General features: G+C 30.5%; 1 protein-coding gene across 2 annotated transcripts in view; it reads left to right on the plus strand.

Moving 5' to 3' along the window:
- The window catches only part of LOC127288455 (fringe glycosyltransferase), a 124511-nt gene that overhangs the window by 40906 nt on the left and 62731 nt on the right, over window positions 1-20874 (plus strand). The window lies entirely within an intron of this gene.

Below are 20874 nucleotides of genomic sequence, written 5' to 3' on the forward strand. Positions count from 1 at the left end.
CAAATCGTAGTAAATTCTTGTTTTATACATTAGTAGTAACAGTCATTATTAGTCAGACAGTTTTGAATATATCTTTATAAATAGTAAAAAAATGATTTGATTTTTCTTGCTTAATAATTAGTGGTAAATTTCAGTTTTAGTCAGACAAATCAATTTGAATTCTTGGCGGTAGTTTTATAAATTAGTAGGAAAAGTCAATTTTAGTCAGACAACTTGTTTTGAATTTTTCTGATGACAGTTTTATAAATTAGTAGAAAAATTCCGACACAGCCAGACAATTCGTTTTGAAGTAGATAAATTATAATATTTTATATAATTAATAAATAAATGGATTTATTAGTAGAAAAAGTTCATTTTAGTCAGACAGACAGTTTTTAAGTAAATAAATTGAAAAATTAGTAGGAAATTTTTAATTTTAGTCAGACAAATTTTGTTATCGTTTTTTATGAAAAAATACGAATATTTGAATTAGAAACTATAATTGAATATATATAGTTTTATAAAAATGTATATTGCAGTTTGTAATGAAACTTCTAAAATATTGTAATGGGTGATTAGTGGTAGGAAGTTACGGTGACCAGTTGCAATTATGAAATCCATAAATTTTCCCCGACGATGCTTTATTATATATAGGGATAATATTGATTTGAAGTGAGTATATAAACAGGTGTCTGAAGCTTCATGAATTATAACGATGTTCAAGCATATAAATGAAGCGACGCATGCAAATTAGTGAATGTATGTAAATTAATTCTGAAATATAATGCTCACGCCCGACTCGCGAGTTTAGCAAGTTATTAGAAATGCATTAAATCCGAATAAAAGTAAATCTTTCGAAGCGAGAAATTTGTAAGATGAAAGAGTAAGGAGAAAGAAAGAAAGAGATATGTGTATAAGATGATCGGGATTTATGAAATCATAGTGCGTGCATAGAAAGAATTTTATTTGCAATTACATGGGGGTTACATGGCAATACACTATGTATAAATGCCGGGGGAATATATTACGAAGTATGGATCATTCGTTATACAAAACCGAGAATAAGTCTCATTCGAACAATCTCCTTAGAAGATCGCGAGAGAGTCCTTTCCGTAGTGCGCGCCTGTATAACTGTTTTTATGACATTTTGTGATATATAAGGCGTGTTTGACAGTGGCTCGAGTCTAACTCATATAACCCTGAAAATAGTATAAGAGCTATTTTATGTGTATAAGTACATGTGTACTTACATGGTGGCCCATGCTTACGTTTTACCTTCACTTCCCCCTTATTTTTTTTTTTTTTTATTTTTCGTCCTCCATGGTTAATTCTTGGCGCGCTGCACATAATTCTCGTCACTGCCGGCGGACACAATACGCGCTTGGTTTCTCTGCGCGCGCGGTGGTTGCATGGCCTTAATTTATGTCGTACGACCTACGGTGGCGAGAGTTAAACGACATAAATACGCTGTTGTGTGCGAGCAAGGCCAAAAGGACGAGAGGTGAGGATGATATTAATCGTCGGGACAAAAAAATGTTGTAGTTACATTGTGTTCACTAAATGAAAGCGGGTACTCTCATCCCCACTTTTTTTTCTCTCTGCCACTACTACTGTTCTTTTTGAAAAGAAAAAGATCGTTAAATCCAACTTCAATGAACCCCAGAAACAATGCTCTCTCTCTCTCTCTCTCTCTAGCTCTTTCTTCTTGTTCCTCGCAGCAAATTGACATCACTGTACATTCTAACTTTTCTTTATGGATGATAAATATTCTGTTAAAAAGAAACTTTTCATCATAATAATTTCAAGTTTTGTCATTTATACATATTTTCTTTACTGACTGTGGCTAAATGATTTTTTTTTTTTCAATTAGTCCCATGGAGAGAAAATAAATATCAAATATAAAAGTAAAATATTTCTTATTTTACAGTATTTTTCCACTGAAATTCAATCATATTTTACTGAGAAATTAGTAGAATTTACCATCTGTTTTACCGATTAATGATAAAGCAGATTTCACTGTTTAAATCAGTACTAATTTGACTGATTTTCAAATCTGTTTTACCGACTAATGATAAAGCCGATTTGAACGTTTTAATCAGTAATAATTCGACTGATTGTCAAATCTGTTTTACCGATTAATGATAATACAGATTTCACTGTTTGAATCAGTATTTATATTTATATTATATTATATATATTATATTATATATTATATATTATATTTGATTCAAATATTCTGTTATTTGATTTATCAAATAAATATTAACTTCAACCAAATAGATTTTATTTAAGTCAATTAAATGTTATTTGTTTCAAATACATAAATTATTGGTTCAAATATAATTTATTTAATTTAAAAATAGAAATTATTTGGTTCAAGTAAATATTTATTTGATAATAAATCAAGTAAAATTTTTTTCAATGTATAAGTTATTCTTACGGCGCCACCTTTTTTTTTTTGTTTCCTCGAAGATCAAATTAAATACACTTTTTTGTTTTGTTTTATAAAACAATTGTTCAAAGAGAATTTACAATGAATGGGGGAATTTTCTGAAATTCAAAGTGGATAATTTATAAGTTTCAAAGTCGACACTTCCATTTTTAGACATAGAGATCGTTGTGAAAAGGGGGGAATGATATTCTTCTCTTCTATTTACAATAGAATTGCTTATTTGAAAGTATTAGAATTTCTTCACTTTGCGGTGAAGATTGTGAGGGGCAAGTATACGTTTTGCGACACCATTCTCTAGTTGTCATTTATGTATACAGCGAAGAGAGAGAGATTGACGATCATTGATACCCGCCTTTGCTGTACCAAGAAGGCAGAGAGACAGCTTCCCATTAGGCACTTAACAATGACAGTAGAGGCAATCGTCAATAAGGATGAGAGGCTTCAGTCTCATTTTATTTTTCGCGTTTCTTTTTTTTTTTTTTTTTTTTTTATTTAGCTTACATTCACTCTTTATGGAGAAAAGAAGAATGTCGCGACGTTGATGTTTCTTTATGAAAGATCTTTACTATACAGTGAAAATGTCACATCTCCCTCTTATTCTCAGTGACATCCCTCATCACATTATTCGATGAATTCGTATATAATTTATTTTTTATCAATAACTGTTGGTTTGTCTTTAATAATTCAATATTTCTTGGGAAAATAGTTTTTTTTTATTTCTTTCATTATTGAGAATTTTTTGGTGGAAAAATTAATTTCCAAATTTGATATTAGTAGAATTTACTAATTGAAGCAGGCAAATCTGTTTTACCGATTAATGATAAAGCAGATTTGTCTGTTTTAATCAATCTGTTTTATCGATTAGTGATAAAACAGATTTGATTGTTTAAATTAGTAATATAATTTCACTGATTTTCAAATCTGTTTTACCGACTAATGATAAAGCAATGTTTATTATAGAAAAAATTCGATAACTAACTAGGGTTTTTTTTTAAGTGTCCCGCGCAGTTTTTAATAGATGAATAATAATATTTCATTTCAAATGGCACAGTAGTTTCTAAAACACAGTGAAAATACATAGCAAAAATGGTTTACTAGTTTCCACGATTGGTGGTTGAAAGAGAGAGATGGAGTTTACAGTATATCTTTTTACGTGACATGGCGATCGTTTGTTTCTCACATCCCTAACGGCGCTACGGTATAGGAGAGAAAAGGACGGAAAAAAAAGTACGACAGACAGAAACGGTTGTAACTCTCCAAGTTTTTTTTTCTCGTTTATTTTATTTTTCTTTTTTTTTTTGTTCTTTTTCTTCTTTTACTCTTTGCCTCACTGGCAATAGTGATCATTCGTCTAATCGATATACGACTCTATTTCCAAGAACTCAAAGTTAATTGAAAATATTTTTAGTCGAAAGCGATTCTTTATATATATGTATATATATATATAGTTTCCTTAAATTGAACGCGCTCGCTCATCGATCCAAACGATGAATAATGTGTGACTGATAATTACATTTTATGTCAAAATAGTCAATATTTGCCGTAAGATTTATTTCGTAGTCAGAAAATTAAATAATTTTGTTATAAATTTTCGTAAATGAAAATATTACTTTTGGAAACGATTATATTTTTAGAAATGAAAAATTATTTTTATCTGAAACAGCGATATGTTTTACTAAAACAGGGAAAATTTTCTTTATTCTAGAAAAACATATCGCTGTTCTATAGATTTTTTTCGTGTTTGTTTTCCAATGTATAGGAAAAAAACAAGACTAGAGAATATGATATAGAAAATTTTATACGATGTGTGTACTCGCGAATTTACAAACGCCTTTTTTAGAGCTGCACTATACAGTTGTGTATTCGCGGCCCCAGTTTAATAATCAATAATTTTCCTATATAGTTGAGGTCTAGGCCTGAGGGCTGCACGTGTACGGACCGTGCCGTGATCGTGCCAGGCCCCGAGAAACATTTGTCCATTCCATATACGTCTATATGGCCGATTGAACAGGCAACAGTTCCTCCTTCAAAGGCCCCCATTCTCGAAACTTCAATTTCTTTTTTTTATTGGTATCGTTTTATTTGACAAACGGCGAGGGCCGTCGCGGCAAAAGGTGCGCGGTATATACACTTCTCTTCGAGAGTGAATCTCTCGCGGTTTTTGCCTCCTATTCACAAATACTCGACATTTTTCCATTCGTATTAAATTGATGAATTGCTTTCTCTCTCTCTCTCGAAATTATATCAGAGAAAATTTATTTATAAATAAAATTATTAAATAGAATTAAATAAATTGAAAATTGTTTAGAAAATTTTTTTTTTTGATTGTTTTATTTTTCTGTTGAATACGATATGTGTGATAAAAGTAGATTATAGTAATATATAGTTGAGGAATTAAATTATGGCAACGAAGACCATCTCAAATTGCACTCTGCAATTTCTGGAATCGAGTTTCGAGGATAAAGCGCAGCTTCCGGTATCACTCGGTTCAGTGCTTGAGAGAGACGTGTATCGAATGATCAATCCGGCTCTCCTGCCGGCAAGATGTTACATATATATATATATAGTCTGAAAGAGGTCCCCCTTCTTTGATTTTCAACTCGACCTTTTGAACCCTTTCACGAATCCATACAATCACTTTATACACGCGTACCAAAATAACACTTGAGATCGTTTAAGATAAACACTAATCTCTGATGCTGTGAGATCTTGAGTATTATATAATAATATTTGAAAAAAATATTTTTAAAAATCACTTGGAGAACAAAAATACCTATAAAAATATATTTTGAAAAAAAAAATTTTTTATTTAAAAAAATCTAAAAGGTTAAATATAGGGTTTTATAATAATATGTTTAAATTGACCGAAACGAGAGTATAAATAATTTTTGTTCATATCACGAGTATATGTATATATATGTAACTTGAAGACAGAATCAATGCACATCTCGACAATATGCGTACAACACGTTTAATTTGCATACATCAGTTTTGCTCTTGAATCGCGCTTCGGGCAGGGCGGGTTAATTTGAGATGATATGAATGTGAAGCTACAATAACGAGGACCTTCCTCTTTATCAGGGGTGAGCACACAGCATCCACTGCATATGTAGCATGTAATTTTTTTTTATGCACACAAAATGTTGAACTAAATTCTTCTATATAATTTTGAAAACTACTTGTAATTTTATACTGTTGTGAATTTTTTTTTATTTTTTATTAACATACATAAGGGCAGTGTCCTTTTGTTATAGATATAATTTACAATATTATAAATATAATATTAAAAATAATAAATAATTAGAAAATTAATTAAAACAATAATAAAATTATAATATATCATTAATTAAATACATATTGTATGTATTTAATTAATTATAGAATCATATTTATTAATACAATTAATATTTATCTTTTGTTGAAATAATTTGATATGAAGGAGATTCACATTGTTATAATTTTCTATAGAATTTGATCGTTAATAGACTCACATTCATTATCAACTGAACAAACGCCTTTCAATTTGATAATTACGCCGATAATAACACTTCGAGATATCGTTGATATAAATGTATAGTTAGCGTTGAATATATACATATATTGTACATATATCTATAGGGACACCCTGAGGCAATTTGATCTTAGAAATTGATTTCCTAGAGAAGTACTTGTGTGTGTGGAGAGAGAAAGATTCTATTTTTATCAATTTCTTTTCGATGAGAAAAATGAATTAATATTTAATTTGAAACACTTGTGTGACTTTTGCGAGGGAAGTTATAATATATACGCTCCATTTGAAACTCAGCCGCAGATGGTGTGAATTTAATGTACTAGAAAAAAGTTATTCTGAATATTAAAAGCGAAATTTCAAATTGATCCTGTAAATTAATACGAAAATTTACACACGAAAAAAAAGTCGAATTTTTACACCAAAATCGATATAAAAATTACCTGCAACAAATTTTATCCTAGTTGAGGGCGCCATCGTCTATGTGAATTAGCATTGGTGAAAATTACCCGCAACAAAATTTACCCAGAGTTTTTTCTGTGATACGATTCGATACTTATTTGTACATAAATTGAAAAAAATGTGATGCAAATACCCACTTGGAAAGATTCCCCGGAAAGTGTCCCCTAGAGCTTCTATCAGAATTCCGCCGGAACTTCCAACGTAATTCCGTCGGAATTCCATCGGAGTTCCAAAGAATTTCCGATGGTATTCCGACGGAATTAGGACTCTAAAAATTTTGAATAAAAAAATTAATCAGAATTCCGTCGGAATCCAATCGGAAATTCTTTGGAACTCCGATGGAATTCCGACGGAATTACGTTGAAAGTTCCGACGAAATTCTGATAGAACCTCCAAGGGGCACTTTCCGGAGAATCTTTCCATGTGGGTAATTTTTTATTATTATCAAATAAATATTTTTTTGAATCAAATAATTGTTAATTAAATCTTTATTAAAATTTAAATGATTTGAATAATAATATTTTGATACAAATAAATATTTGTATTTATCAAACTAAATATTTGTATGAAATAAAATAATTATTATTTGATAATAAAAGAAAAATTTTGTCAATATAATTAATTATTAAAGTAACGGATTATTGAGATGAAATAAATTGTTCCCTGGTAAAAAATTTGATTTTTCCTTTAATTGAAGTAAATTTTAATTATCAGATGTTGGGAATATTTTTCCTTTTTTATCTCAACGACGATGATGATGAGTTGATGGCGCGTCTTCGAATTGATGCTACTGCAATCGGAAATGAATCTCCTGAAGCAATTTCCCGACAAGTTGGAAAAATTGTAAATTGTAGAGTGTGCTAATGCAGTATAGGTCATCATGGACAATTTGCGTCGTCCTATCGTTTATTTTACTTTTCAAAAGGCTCTCGCTTCTTCTTTTTCTTTTCATTGAATCTTTCTTTTTTCTTCTTTATTTCTATCTTCATCATTGCGGCGTATATATAATTATGATTTTATTTCAAACATCGCCGCGCAGACCTCTTCTGTATACTCAATGAAATTAATATTCTTTTTCCTTTGATTTTTCTTTACCCAATGCTTCAAAAATAACGCGCTTTATAGCTTCTGTGTAAAATTTAATATTCAACTTTTCTAATTTTAAGTTTCTTCATTATGAAAAGTTTCTATAATTTTTTTTTTTTGTCAATATATTAAAACGTTTATTGTTCAGAAAGTTGAATATTAAAACTGAGTGGATTTTTGTTTATTTGGAAATATATATAAATTTACTTTAGTAAAAATAGATTCTCCCATTTCTCTACATCCAGTCTCAGAGTCAAATAAAATTTTTATTTGTCACAAGTTGAGAGAGGAAAATTATTGAATTATATTATTGTAGTGAAGAAGCGATTATAAAAAAAATGAAAAATTTTTTTATTCTTACGCATTAGAATAATGAGTATACAAATAGAAATATATTTTAAAAATAATTCCTTATTTTTGGAACATTTTGTAATTTAATTTTTATTTCTTTCATTTTAGTATCACAGTTAATGTATTTAATTGATATAAATTTTTATATCGATTTTATATTTTAAAATTTTATATTTTAACTCTAAGAATAAAAATAAAATTTATAGAAATAAATTTTTTATTAAAATTATTTTTAGAATGTTTTTTTTTAGAAAAAATTGTTTGAGAGAATAAAATTGACTTTATTAGTATAAATAGATATATGAATAATGAACTAGAATTCTAAATTGATCTTCTTGGTAGTTAAGGGTGTGTATGTAAATTATTTATACAGCAGTTTAATTACCGTTGATTGCGCGTTAATGGGAGAATATCAAAGCAAGAGCGCCGCTATAGTTTTCTGTTCAGCCATTAGTTTTCTGTAAGTTGCTGGATTTCTGGTTTAGATATATAAATATTCGATGCTTTACAAGTTAGAAAGAAATTTTTGCACAAAGAAATCGTGCTCACTGGTTCGCTCATTTCTCTCTTCGTGTATTTTTTTTCTTTTTTTTTTATTCCAACGTATTCGCATCTTTTTTTTTCTTCAACTTTTTGTTTTTTTTTTGCTTTTGCTGATCTGCTACCGTCCCCTCTGGCTGTATAACGTCGTTTCATTACCTTACCGGCGCATATTCGCCAAAGAACGGTGGTTGCAAGCGAATTACATCGCTGCGACGATTAACGTCTTTCTTAAGCCGCGCCCAGTTCAGGAAAGCGTTTATTGCCAACCGAGTGCGTTGTCAACATTTTTTATTTAGCCTTTCAAAATGTCTGCACTCAATGTATACGTGAGCCTTTTTTTTAACTGGTCCAACGCCTCTCTGTTCGTTTGCAAAAAAATCTTAAAAAAAAAAAAATTAGAAATTTATATGCATGAAGGGAAATATATTCCCGTGCAGAAATTTTGCCAGGGCCCAGATCGGGGCCGAATTAGTCTGCCCTATTAGGGAATGAAACGCCGCGCCTGATGTGGCCCTGATTAGGAAATCCATATTTGGCCCTGATCAAATGTGACGTTTCATTCCCTGCTAGGGCCCTGGTAGGGCAATTTCTATACGGATTTTTTTTCCAATAATTATAATTTTATTTCCTTTGACAATATGAATTTGTCTCTGTTTTCAATTTTCTTCCTAATGAAGGAAAGTTTGGAATTTTTTTTTTTTAATAATTGATCGAATAGGAAATAATTATTTTTCTCATATGAATTTATTTCAATGAGCTTCTAGCGCTTGTTGAAGGGAATGTATCGATGAATCTTTTGCGAATTTATTTTTTATTTTTTTTTTGAGAAAAATTACAGATTTGCCTCTTGGCGATCGTGTAAAGACGTTGAAACGTAACGTTAGGACACGATCTCGTGGGCGCTAATGGTTTAACGCGTAGAAATGGCCTCACATGCTATATATATATATGTGATAAGACTTTCCCCGAGGACGATATCTCGGATCGTGCAATTCAACGAACGCTCTTTGTACCCTTAAGGCCAGTTTTTCGATCGTTCAATTCGATTATCGTCGACAGACATCGAATCGTTTATCTACATCTGAAACGATATATATATATCCGCAAAGTTGCGCGCGCAGACAGTGTACGGCGCGTACAGTGTCTGACATTAATGAAGCGATAGCTTTCAATTTTATATATATATCTTATTTTGTCAAGTTTTTGACAAAAGTTTTGTTCTATGCAATTAATTTCGATGGATTTATTATTTAATTTTTATTTTATTATTTTATTTAGAAGTACAAACGGTCATAAAAAAAGGTTTTTCTGCCTTTATTTATTTCTTTTATTATATATTTTTTAAAAAGAATTTTTTAATTAAACATTTTGTTTTAATTAAAAAATTAAAAAAAAAATAGAGTAGATAATTTTTAATGTCTAAAAATATATTTCTTTTGTGCTACTTTATTTGGATTTTTTTTTTTGCTCTCATTTTCTAGTAGGTTATATTAATTTATCAGGTAGGAGAATCAAAAACAGCACGAGATCGTTTAATTTTTTTTTCTCAATGATTGACGTCAAATATAGTAGTGGATTTTTTTTTTTTAATAATAGAGCGACTATAAAAAAGAAATAGGTGTGTAATTTTGCTCATATTTTTATTACTGTTTTTTTTTCTAAATTCTTTTCAGGAGAAATATTTTTTTTTTTATTCACATCACGAATATTCGTGACGATTATATTTTTCGTTGACGAAACACTTCGACCTCTTTTGTTTTTTTTTTTTGTATTCGAAACTTTTGATTACCATTTCTTCGAAAAATGTATCGTGACATTATATAGAAAAAAAAATGAAGCACCTAGTTAAGATTTTGTAAAAAATTTATAAAATTTTACTAATTAAATGTTTTTTGTTTTTGTTTTAGGTGAGTTTTTGAATATTCAAATACATATATACATAGATGCATTCAAAATGAGTGAGTACTTTTGTGAAATAATTTATTTTTATTATTTTGCACCTCTTTTTTTTGCTCCTCTTTTTTTTGTGCTTCATTATATTTGATGAGAGTGTGAAATATGAACGGGAGAACTTTTCATGGCTCGTTAATAAATTTTTCGCGAACCTTTGTGAAAGATTTCTCGTTAACCGTGTTAGAAAGGCGGACGACTTGTCGGGTTGGTGGCCGAACAAATCGAGTCTGATCGATTCGCACCGGATGCTCAACAGGTGAAATTATATACGTCGCGAAAATCGTTTTACAAGAAAACGAATCCCGTTCACCATCGTTGCTCCTTCAGAGTTTCGTTACCATTGCCATGCTACCATACTTGTACCACGATTGTAGGATCTTCACTCTTTTCTGTCAAGCTGTCTCTTGTTGTACAAGGAACCCAACTCTACTGCACTTGTATATATATATATATATATATATATATACATAAAAGCTCACCTAGAATTTGCACAGTTGCGCACTGCGGCAAACTTGGTACCTACTACTTTGACCAGAAACGACTGCAATTACCCGTCGACTCTCCTCGTTCCTTTGCATTATCTTACATTGGCTTTTCAAGCCAATCGATCCATGTATATATATATATATATATACACAATTTACTATGAGGTTCGACAGAATGGGAGGGGGGAAAAACAAGGAAAAGAGATCTTAACTCAACCGGCAGATATATAATAACACATAATTGCACGAAAGGCGTCTTCTTTTTGTTATTTCAAATAGAAACCATTCTCTAACTCAAAGCGATTACACGTCTTGTTAAATATTTATGCTTATATGTATAGGGCGAAAAAAAATGTTTGGTAATATGCTTTATTTTTTTATAAAAAGAAAATACTTCCCAGGAATCTCAATTTAATTCTTTAGATTAGAAAAAATGTTTCAGAAAATTTTATTTCTTTACTTCCCAGTGTCATTAAAAAATTGTATTTTTCTTCCCGTGTTTGATCCATTCTTATAAAATTTGAAATTAATTTTTATTAGCATTAAAATTTTAGTTTTTATGATTTTTCTTTTGGAAAATGATTCGCAATATTTCATTATTATTGGTCCTTAAATGAATATATGAAAGTATGAGAAATTATTATTTATTTTTTGTTCTATTCAGACAAAACACATTACTTGTACGATAAATCCTTGGTTCATTGTAAATGCTTAGGAGAAAACAATTGGTTATTTCTGCTTCGCTATTGTGCAACCTCAGCAGCATCTTTTGCAATAAATCTCTCTCTCTCTCTCACTCTTTTTCTTTATGTGTATGTGTGAAAGGATCGTGTATACATTATCGTGATTTAATAAACATTTGTCGGCTTTGATCTTTCTCTCTCACTCTTTCCTTGAATAACCCGCGCGTTTCACCACGCCCTTTTCAACGGTGGCACACGCCAGCCCTGACCTTTTTCCCTCCTTCACAATATTGTTAAACATGATCGTGAAATAGATTTTTTCATCTAATTTATAAAAACACGATTCTTATAATATGCTCCGTTATAAAATTAGATTCGATAATTTTCCTCACTTGATTTTATAATACCTGATTCTATGCAGTAATTTTGCTTGCAAGATTAACTTTGGAGTTTAATTATATCTTCGATTTTACAAACCATTAGCTTCACGTTTTTTTTAATCACGAGTATGTTTATCTTGATTTTTTTATTGTACTTTTCAAGTTGGATGAATGTAACATTATTTTATTTATTATTATCTTATAATTTTATTGTAATTTTATTTTAATTTTATTATTATTTTATTATAATTTTATTTTTTTATAATCGTATTATAATTTTATTATTTTATTATATTCTGTTTAATAAATATATAATTTTATAATACTAATTTTCGTGATTTGAATTTTTGAAAAATGGAATTCTAAATTTCTTCATTATTATATATAGATTTTTTTCTGTGTCTTTATTCTTATGGGATATATTGTTTTTCTGATAATAAGGAAATCGAGTTTTATATTTATGGTGAATCACTGCTATTGTGAATTCTCTTTTCTTCTTATATTTTGTGCAATTTTATGGAAGGCGCACATATAACCCAATGGGAATTAAGTAGCCAAGCATTCCCATAACATTAAAGGGGCTTACCCTCAATCATCGCACCCCTATGTTCAGTAGCCAACATTTTGTACTGGAGTTCCTTTAAAAAAAATATACCTACTTAATATACATTGAATCCACCCGTGCATGAATTTAGCTTACTTCTTTTCATTTATCCACATTTATGGTACCATATATATATACTTACTTTTTCACACAAAAAAGAAATCAACTTCTATTGTTATAATATATATTGTAAAGGAAATCATATTTTAAGATTTTGTCTGAAATTATTCTCTAAAGCTGAATTAGTTAAAAATAATTAATTTTTAGTAAAATCTTTGCTGATTTTTTGCTGCAGTAATTAGTAAAAAACACTAATTATTAGTAAAAAGTTACCATAATTTTTAGTGGAAAAATAACTGAAAACCTAAAAGTGAATGTAATTAATAATAATTAGTTATACACCCAGAAAAAAGATTTCTTTGATACAAAGAAAATTTATTTGTTTCATAAACAAATTATCTTTGATTCAAAAAAAAAATTATCCTCGTTTCAAAAAAATTTTCTATTTAATTCAAATAAATGTTTCTTTGACCCTATATCAATGCTAGAATTTCTTTGAATCTAAAAGCTTTTTTTGTTTCAAAGAAAATTTTATGTTAAATGAAAGAAAACAAGTAAAAGAAATTGGTTTCTTTAAATCAAAGAAATCTTTTCCCTGGGTGATAGTTTTAACATACAAGATTAGTAGAAATATTACTGCTTGAATCAATGACTGATTTTTTGCTGTCAACATTTTTTTAACTAATTCAAATTTAGAGACTAAATCAGCCTTTGTTACTATAAATTTAAATTGAACAGTATAAATTTTACTTTTGTAATCTCAACTAGCAAATCTACAATTCTAATTAACAATTTACATCTACTTTTAAAACTTCTATTACTCTCTATTTATTCCGATAATAAAAAAAATCATTTCCAAGAGGGATATCATTATTATTACTATTATTATATATATATAAAACGTCAAGAACATAAAAGTTGAAATCATGAGAGAGAATTATATAACCCCTCTGGAAATATTCTCTATAAAATCGACATCCATAAAATGTTTTATCAATATATTTTTTTTTTTGTATTCTCTCTCACACGAAAATGAACAATAATGTTTCCTTTTATGGTTATAGTGAAAATTCAAGTATCCCTCTTTTGTTCACCCGGTAGAAAATTATCCGGGACACGTGCATATATACATGTTGGTACATTTATTTATGTATATAAGCGGGTATAGGTTATTGAAGAGGGAGGTTTTTTTTTTTCTTTCGAAAAAGTTACCCCCTTCCTTTTTTCCCTCCCCCATGAAATCGTACGCGTGGCTGGCACACACACATTCACGGGTGGGGCTGGGAATTTCTCACGCCATGGATCCCTGTCGCACTTATGGGGACCCGCTGTGTTATTACCATAACCATTCGGGTTGTATACCACACGGGGTTGGCGACCTGATATATATACGTATTCAATATATATATATATATAGGATGCTTCTTCTTTACGCACTGTGATCACGACAAGGACTCACTGTCCCTGACTTTTTGATCCTCAGACCGAGTGAATTCATTGGCGTATGTATATAAATGAGCAGGTGTGGCATTAGGAGGCATGAAATCACGTTCTTAACTACGATGACATGTTCTTTTACCTTTATATAGTCATTGGCAATATTTTTTTTTATCTTCTTCCTGTTTGTTTCTTATTAATCCGTCAGAATATTGTTTCTTGAAATTATTGTAAAATTTTCTTCTTTTCTTTTCATATAAGTCGTTCTTTTTTTTTCAAAATTCTGCTAAAATTGAATTACAAATTTTTGGCTTATAATTATAAGCTAACGTTTTTCATACACCCATGATAAATATATTAATTGGATTTATTTGAGACAAATAATAATAAAAATAATTTCTTTTAAGGTTGTAGAATTTAGCTGGCGGTTTTTATTTTTTCTGTAATTATAAAATGGTTCTTTCTCTTTGGTCTCTGAGAGAAAGAGAAGGGGAAGAGATTTATCACCGAAATTTCGCTGTAGGGTAATCGTTTATTGTGTGGTCAAACTATTCATATTACCTGTCACTAAAGCAACTGGTGCACACACAACATTTTAGTATAGGTGGGAAGTCAATGACAAGGATTCCCTCTCTGGAATAAATACATATATACATAGTCGCCCACATATGGTTTCTCATCATATAAGAAACCATTTGTGAGCCTCAAGTCAAATGAGAGCCCGGATATTTAGCTTCCTTTCTCTATAAAATGAAATCTGATTTTTTTTCACACACTCATTAATTTTCTCAATAGACATATTTTAATGTAAATCAAGTTGATAATTATCTCGTAAAATTTACGCGTCAAAATTATCATATTATAATCATTCCTATTTTTAAAATTAGAAAAATAAAAATTAATTTGTTTTAAATTTCTAGTCAATTGGATTTTCTCCTTTTTTGTAACATTCGATTTCGCGAAATTAAATCACGGTTTCCGCAAAACTAGATAGCGAAATTACATCACAGATTTCGCGGAATTAAGTCGCGGATTACGCGAAACTAGGCTATGAAATTCGCAAAACTAAATCGCGCATTTGGCGAAAATACATTGCGAATTCCGCGAAATCAGATGACAGTTTCCACTAAACTAGGTCGTAAAATTAGATCACGGATTACGAGGAATCAGGTGGCGGAATACGTGAAATTAGATCGCGGATTTCGCAGAATTAGGTTATGGAATTCGCGAAATTATATCACGGAATTCGTAAATCTAATTCGCGCATTTTGCAAAAAAAAGTCTCAGATTCCGCAAAATTAGATTACGGTTTCCGCAAAACTAGATAGCGAAATTACGTTACAGATTTCGCGGAATTAAGTCGCGGATTACGCGAAAGTAGGTCATGGAATTCGAAAAATTAAATCACGCATTTCGCGAACCTACTTCGCGAATTCCGCGAAATCAGATGACAGTTTCCGCTAAACTAGGTCGTAAAATTAGATCACGGATTACGCGGAATTAGGTGGCGGAATACGTGAAACTGGATCGCGGATTTCGCGAAATTATATAACGGAATTCGTAAATCTAAATCGCGCATTTCGCAAAAAAAAGTCTCAGATTCCGCAAAATTAGATTATGGTTTCCGCAAAACTAGATAGTGAAATTACATCACAGATTTCGCGGAATTAAGTCGCGGATTGCGCGAAACTAGGCCATGGAATTCGCAAAACTAAATCGCGCATTTCGTGAAACTACGTCGCGAATTCCGCGAAATCAGAGGACAGTTTCCGCTAAACTAGGTCGTAATATTAGATCACGGATTACGCGGAATTAGGTGGCGGAATACGTGAAACTATATCGAGGATTTCGCGGAATTAGGTTATGGAATTCGCGAAATTATATCACGGAATTCGTAAATCTAAATCGCGCATTTCACAAAAAAAAAGTCTTAGATTCCTCAAAATTAGATTACGGTTGCCGTGAAACTAGGTCGCGAATTTTGATCACGGATTTCGCGGAATTAAGTCGTATAGAATTCGTGAAATTAGATCTTGGTTTCCGCGAAACTAGATCACGCATTGCGCGGAATTAGGTCTCGAGATTCGTGAAATTAGATCATGGATTTCGCGGAATTAGATCGCGGAAATTGCAAAATTAAATGACGATATCTGCGAAACTAGATCACGCATTTTGCGGAATTCGCAAAATTAAATCGCGCATTTGGCGAAACTACGTCGCGAATTCTGCGAAATCAGATGACAGTTTCCGCTAAACTATAGTTCGTAAAATTAGATCACGGATTACGCGGAATTAGGTAGCGGAATACGTGAAACTAGATCGCGGATTTCACGGAATTAAGTCATAGAATTCGTGAAATTAGATCTTGCTTTCCGCGAAACTAGATCACGCATTTCGCGGAATTCGCGAAGCTATATCGCGGATTTTGCCGGAGCAGGTCATGGTATTTGCGGAATTAGACTATCGTTTCCGCGAAATTAGATCACGGATTTCTCAAAAATAGATCATGGTTTCCGCGAAACTAGTTATTATTATTAAAATCACATTAAAAATAAATTTAATAATTGATCCTAATAAGCTTAACGATTCTAATAAACTAATTGTCAGTTTAATTTGTGTTTTTCGAGTTTAATTTCAGTTTTTTTTTTTGGCCTTGTGATTGTTTTTTGTCTAAAACTATATTTTTCTTGCTTTCACGCTTAATTGAGCATCAAGATTATTTTTCTTTCTTTTTTTTTTTAAAGAACAAGGAAGAAGGGCTTCGATGCTCCCATGGTATTTGCGAACATTGAGTGTGGGCAGACGCGTCATAAAAAATATAATTCGGTTAAGTTTGCACATCCGGCTCTCTTTTATATATCTCATACGTCATGCAGACACCCATAATAGCAATTAACTTCACTCCCGCGACTGCTTAGTGGTTTAACTACTCCTCATTTACTCTCATCCACCTATATATATACACGTATAACTACTTTAGTAATCCTTTTCTCTTTCATGCGCTTTTATTATTCTCTCTCACTGACCAGGAAATTTAATTTTCAAGCGAAACTTTTATTTTTTTTCTCCTCTTTTTATTTCAATCAATACAATAATAATAATAATTTTAGAAAAATGTAGAATTATTTTTTTTTATTGTTGAATAATAATTTATTATTACAGTTTAGTAATAAAAATAATAACTATTATAGTATAATAATAAAATAATAATTTTTATTGTTAGTATTGTATAATTGTAATATATTATTAAGTCAATATTATTACATTTTTAATTCTCCTGAAGACTGATTGGATTTTTGTATATTTGTTTTTTTTAAGCGTCGATTGACGTAGCTAATTTTGAAGTTTTTTGATTGGAAGTATCAAAGATTGTGTTATTGATGAAGAGTTTCATTGTATCTGCTTTCAAGCAGGACTCGGTCATCATCTGGCTCTATTTATCATTATCAATCATATTATTTGATGAACGTCTGAAACTTGAGTGATTAATGATTTACTTTACGCAATAGTATCCGCGGTTTATTTTGAAACACCTTTTTTTTAGCACACATGTCAATGATATACACAATATTGAATATGCACATATTATATTTCAAAATTCGATATTTATACTCTAGGCCTCATTTATCATTATTTTTTGTTTGTTAACAATTTCATTTTATTGCACATTTGCATAATTTATATGGAGAAATAAGATTTTTTTTAGTTTACAATTTCCCTTCTTAATGGAAAAGAATATTCTTCAATTTTTTTTTTTTGTAGAAAAGTAGAGAGAACATTATTGTTTTTAAACGTCTCGTTAATGTGAATATTAAAGCAGGTGAAAAATAGCTCTAACAACCTTGATGAAATATATTTTTTTTAAGAGATTATTTATATCATTGTCTACATTATTATGCTGTTACTTAAATTAATAAATGCATTTTCGCATCGAGTTACTTGAGCATTACGAACCATAAACGAAGTGGATATATGTATTTATCGCACTAAAATTGCGTTGTAAAATGAAAAGATGGCGCGCTTCCCTTTACGCATAATAAACCACTGTGCGAGAGAGGGTATGTGCTCCCATTTGCATTTTTCCTTCAAGTTAAACATCATCCAGCTGACGCTTACTCTCTCTCCTCTCTCTGTCTCTCGTTTAAAATATTCCTGGAAAGCAATTCTCTTCGTAATGTAAAATTTCTTTCACGTTTTTTTTTTTTTAAAAACCGTCCAATTTTTGCACATTTTTTATTACTTATTGAAAACTTGTAAATTGGTTCAATAGTCTGTGTTACCTCTCTCTCTCGTTTATGCGCCTTGGAAAAAAGCCGCGCCCATTTAAAAAAGTGGTAGGCAACAAAAATTACCCTCTTAAAAACCGATGAGAACGATGAAGAAGGCAGAAAAAAAGAAAAAAGGGGTTAAAAGCAAGTTTTCACTTTCAATTTTTTAAAACTATTTTCTTTCAATTGTTTTCTTCTATATTATTATTTTAACTATTTTCCATTTTTTTAAATTAATTTTTGTCCTTGAGAAAATAAATTTAGAATATTAATTATATTTCTAAATTATATTCAATTTTTTTTATTGAAAAATAATATTTACGAATTTAAATTTCATTTTCTTGTTTGCCTTTAATTCAGAAGTGGTTTTAAAATATAATTTTGCCTAAGTACCTTGATAACTGAAATTTTGTTGTACCTTAATTAATGTTAAATTGCACGTGCAGCTGTTAAGTTCATGAACAGTTGAGTTGGCACGTTATTTATGTAAATTTCAGGGTATAAACTGCACACCATATGCACTTGATGCAAATTTTTTTTGTACATTTCAAAAAGGCTTCAAATATTCAAAGTTCACTTTTTCAGAAAGTTAAATTAAAATTTAAAATAAAAAATAAAATGTAATTCATAGCAAAAAAAAAAAACTGGGTATTTTTACTAATTAATACCGCGTATCAGAATCTGTTTAATTATTATCACAAACCGTCGTGTATGTCATTCTCCTCTATGGCTATCTAAGGACATCGTAAAGATATAATTTTGCATATATATATATATATAAAGACAAAAAACATATATATGTGTACCTTGATCGTGCCATTAAGGTGGAATTTCAGGTATATTAACGATGTCAGAAGAGTGAAACAGGCATATATGTATAACACACAAATAATCCGCGACCACCCGTGGACCTGTTCAGATATTAACAGCGAAAAACGCAAGCATGTGGTCATTTCATTTTGCAACCCGGTGTGATTTTAGTGCTTGACTTTATTACCTTCGCCATGCCCTTTCCCGGCGAGAGTCATTACTGACAAAGAAAGTAAAAGAATAAGAAAAAAAAAAAAACGAAACTCGAAAATGAAACTTTTACAAGGTGAGAATTACCGATCGAGTATTGATGTAGACGACGTTATTTCATCTTGTTTTATGAACTCTGAAACCCCTGTCAGTATACTAGTCACGTTTTACCATAATATAAACGAGAGAAAGTCAAATTAAATTGCGCTCACGAGAAATTAATCTACTGTGTATATGTGTGGTATTATTATATACGGATCAGAATTTATTGTCAAGGGAAATGAAATTTTATTTAAGTTCATATGTTATAATGAGTATGTATTTAATGATTCTTATTTCAGCTTCTGGTATTGAAAAATTATATTATATTATCAGTATAATTGAATTATATTTATCAGTTTTTCTTTCTTAAAAAAGACAATGCATACTAAGCACATAAAAATGTATCGAAATATCTCGATGGTTGAAAAAATCGAATGTAAAAAAAACTTTGCCTTTCAAAGCATTTAAATCAATATTCATTTAAATATAAAAATAAATAAAAATATAAAAAAAAAATTTATAAAAATAAAAAAAAAAAATAAATAAAAAAAAAACAAGGTGGAACCAAAATCTTGCCACGTCTACGTCGTTGGTTCTGGGTAACGCTGAGAGCAGGATAGATAAAAAAAATGAAATTATTATTTTCGAAAAGTCAACTCAAAGTCCGCCATATTGGAACCGCCATTTTAAATTTTGAAAAACTGACATCAGATTCGTATTCAGCAACCCTGAAAACCCCCGAGTGTCAATTTTCAAAGAAATTCAGCCAATTTTTAATTTTTTATGTCCGCCATATTGGATCCGCCATTTTGAATTTTTGAAAACTGACATCAGATTCGTATTCAGCGACCCCAAAAACCCCCGAGTATCGATTTTCAAAAAAATTCAGTCAATTTTTAGTTTTCATGTCCGCCATATTGGATCCGCCATTTTGAATTTTTTAAAACTGACATCAGATTCGTATTCAGCGACCCTGAAAAACCCCCGGTACCGATTTTCAATCGAATTCAGTAAATTTTCAACTTCATGTCCGCCATATTGGATCCGCCATTTTGATTTTTTAAAAACTGACATCAGATTCGTAATCAGCGACCCCGAAAACCCCAGAGTAACGAGTTTTAAGCGAATGCGTTGACTTTTTATTTTTTCGTCCGCCATATTGGATTTGCCATTTTGAAATTAAAAAAACTGACATCGGATTCGTATTTAGCGACCCCGAAAACCCCCGAGTAATGATTTTCAAGCGAATTCAGTCAATTTTCAACTTTATGTCCCCCATATTGGATCGGCCATTTTGAATTTTTAAAAACTAAAGTCAGATTCGTAATCAGCGACCCCGAAAACCCCCGAGTAACGATTTTCAAGCGAATTCATATGAAATATAATTGTAATATAGTGAGAAACCAAAGGTGGGTCGCTGAGCGACCCACTGTGACGCAAAGGGTTAATGAAAATCACCTTTAATTATTGTTCCATATATATATTTTGCATAACTTACTTAAATGCAATAAATATACACGTGCAAAGCATTTATTTGTTGTAAATGTTTGCTGCTGTCATG

Source organism: Leptopilina boulardi, unplaced genomic scaffold (assembly GCF_019393585.1).
Source record: "Leptopilina boulardi isolate dan_hultmark-lab unplaced genomic scaffold, ZJU_Lbou_2.1 LbouV2_386, whole genome shotgun sequence".
Lineage (NCBI taxonomy): Eukaryota > Metazoa > Arthropoda > Insecta > Hymenoptera > Figitidae > Leptopilina > Leptopilina boulardi.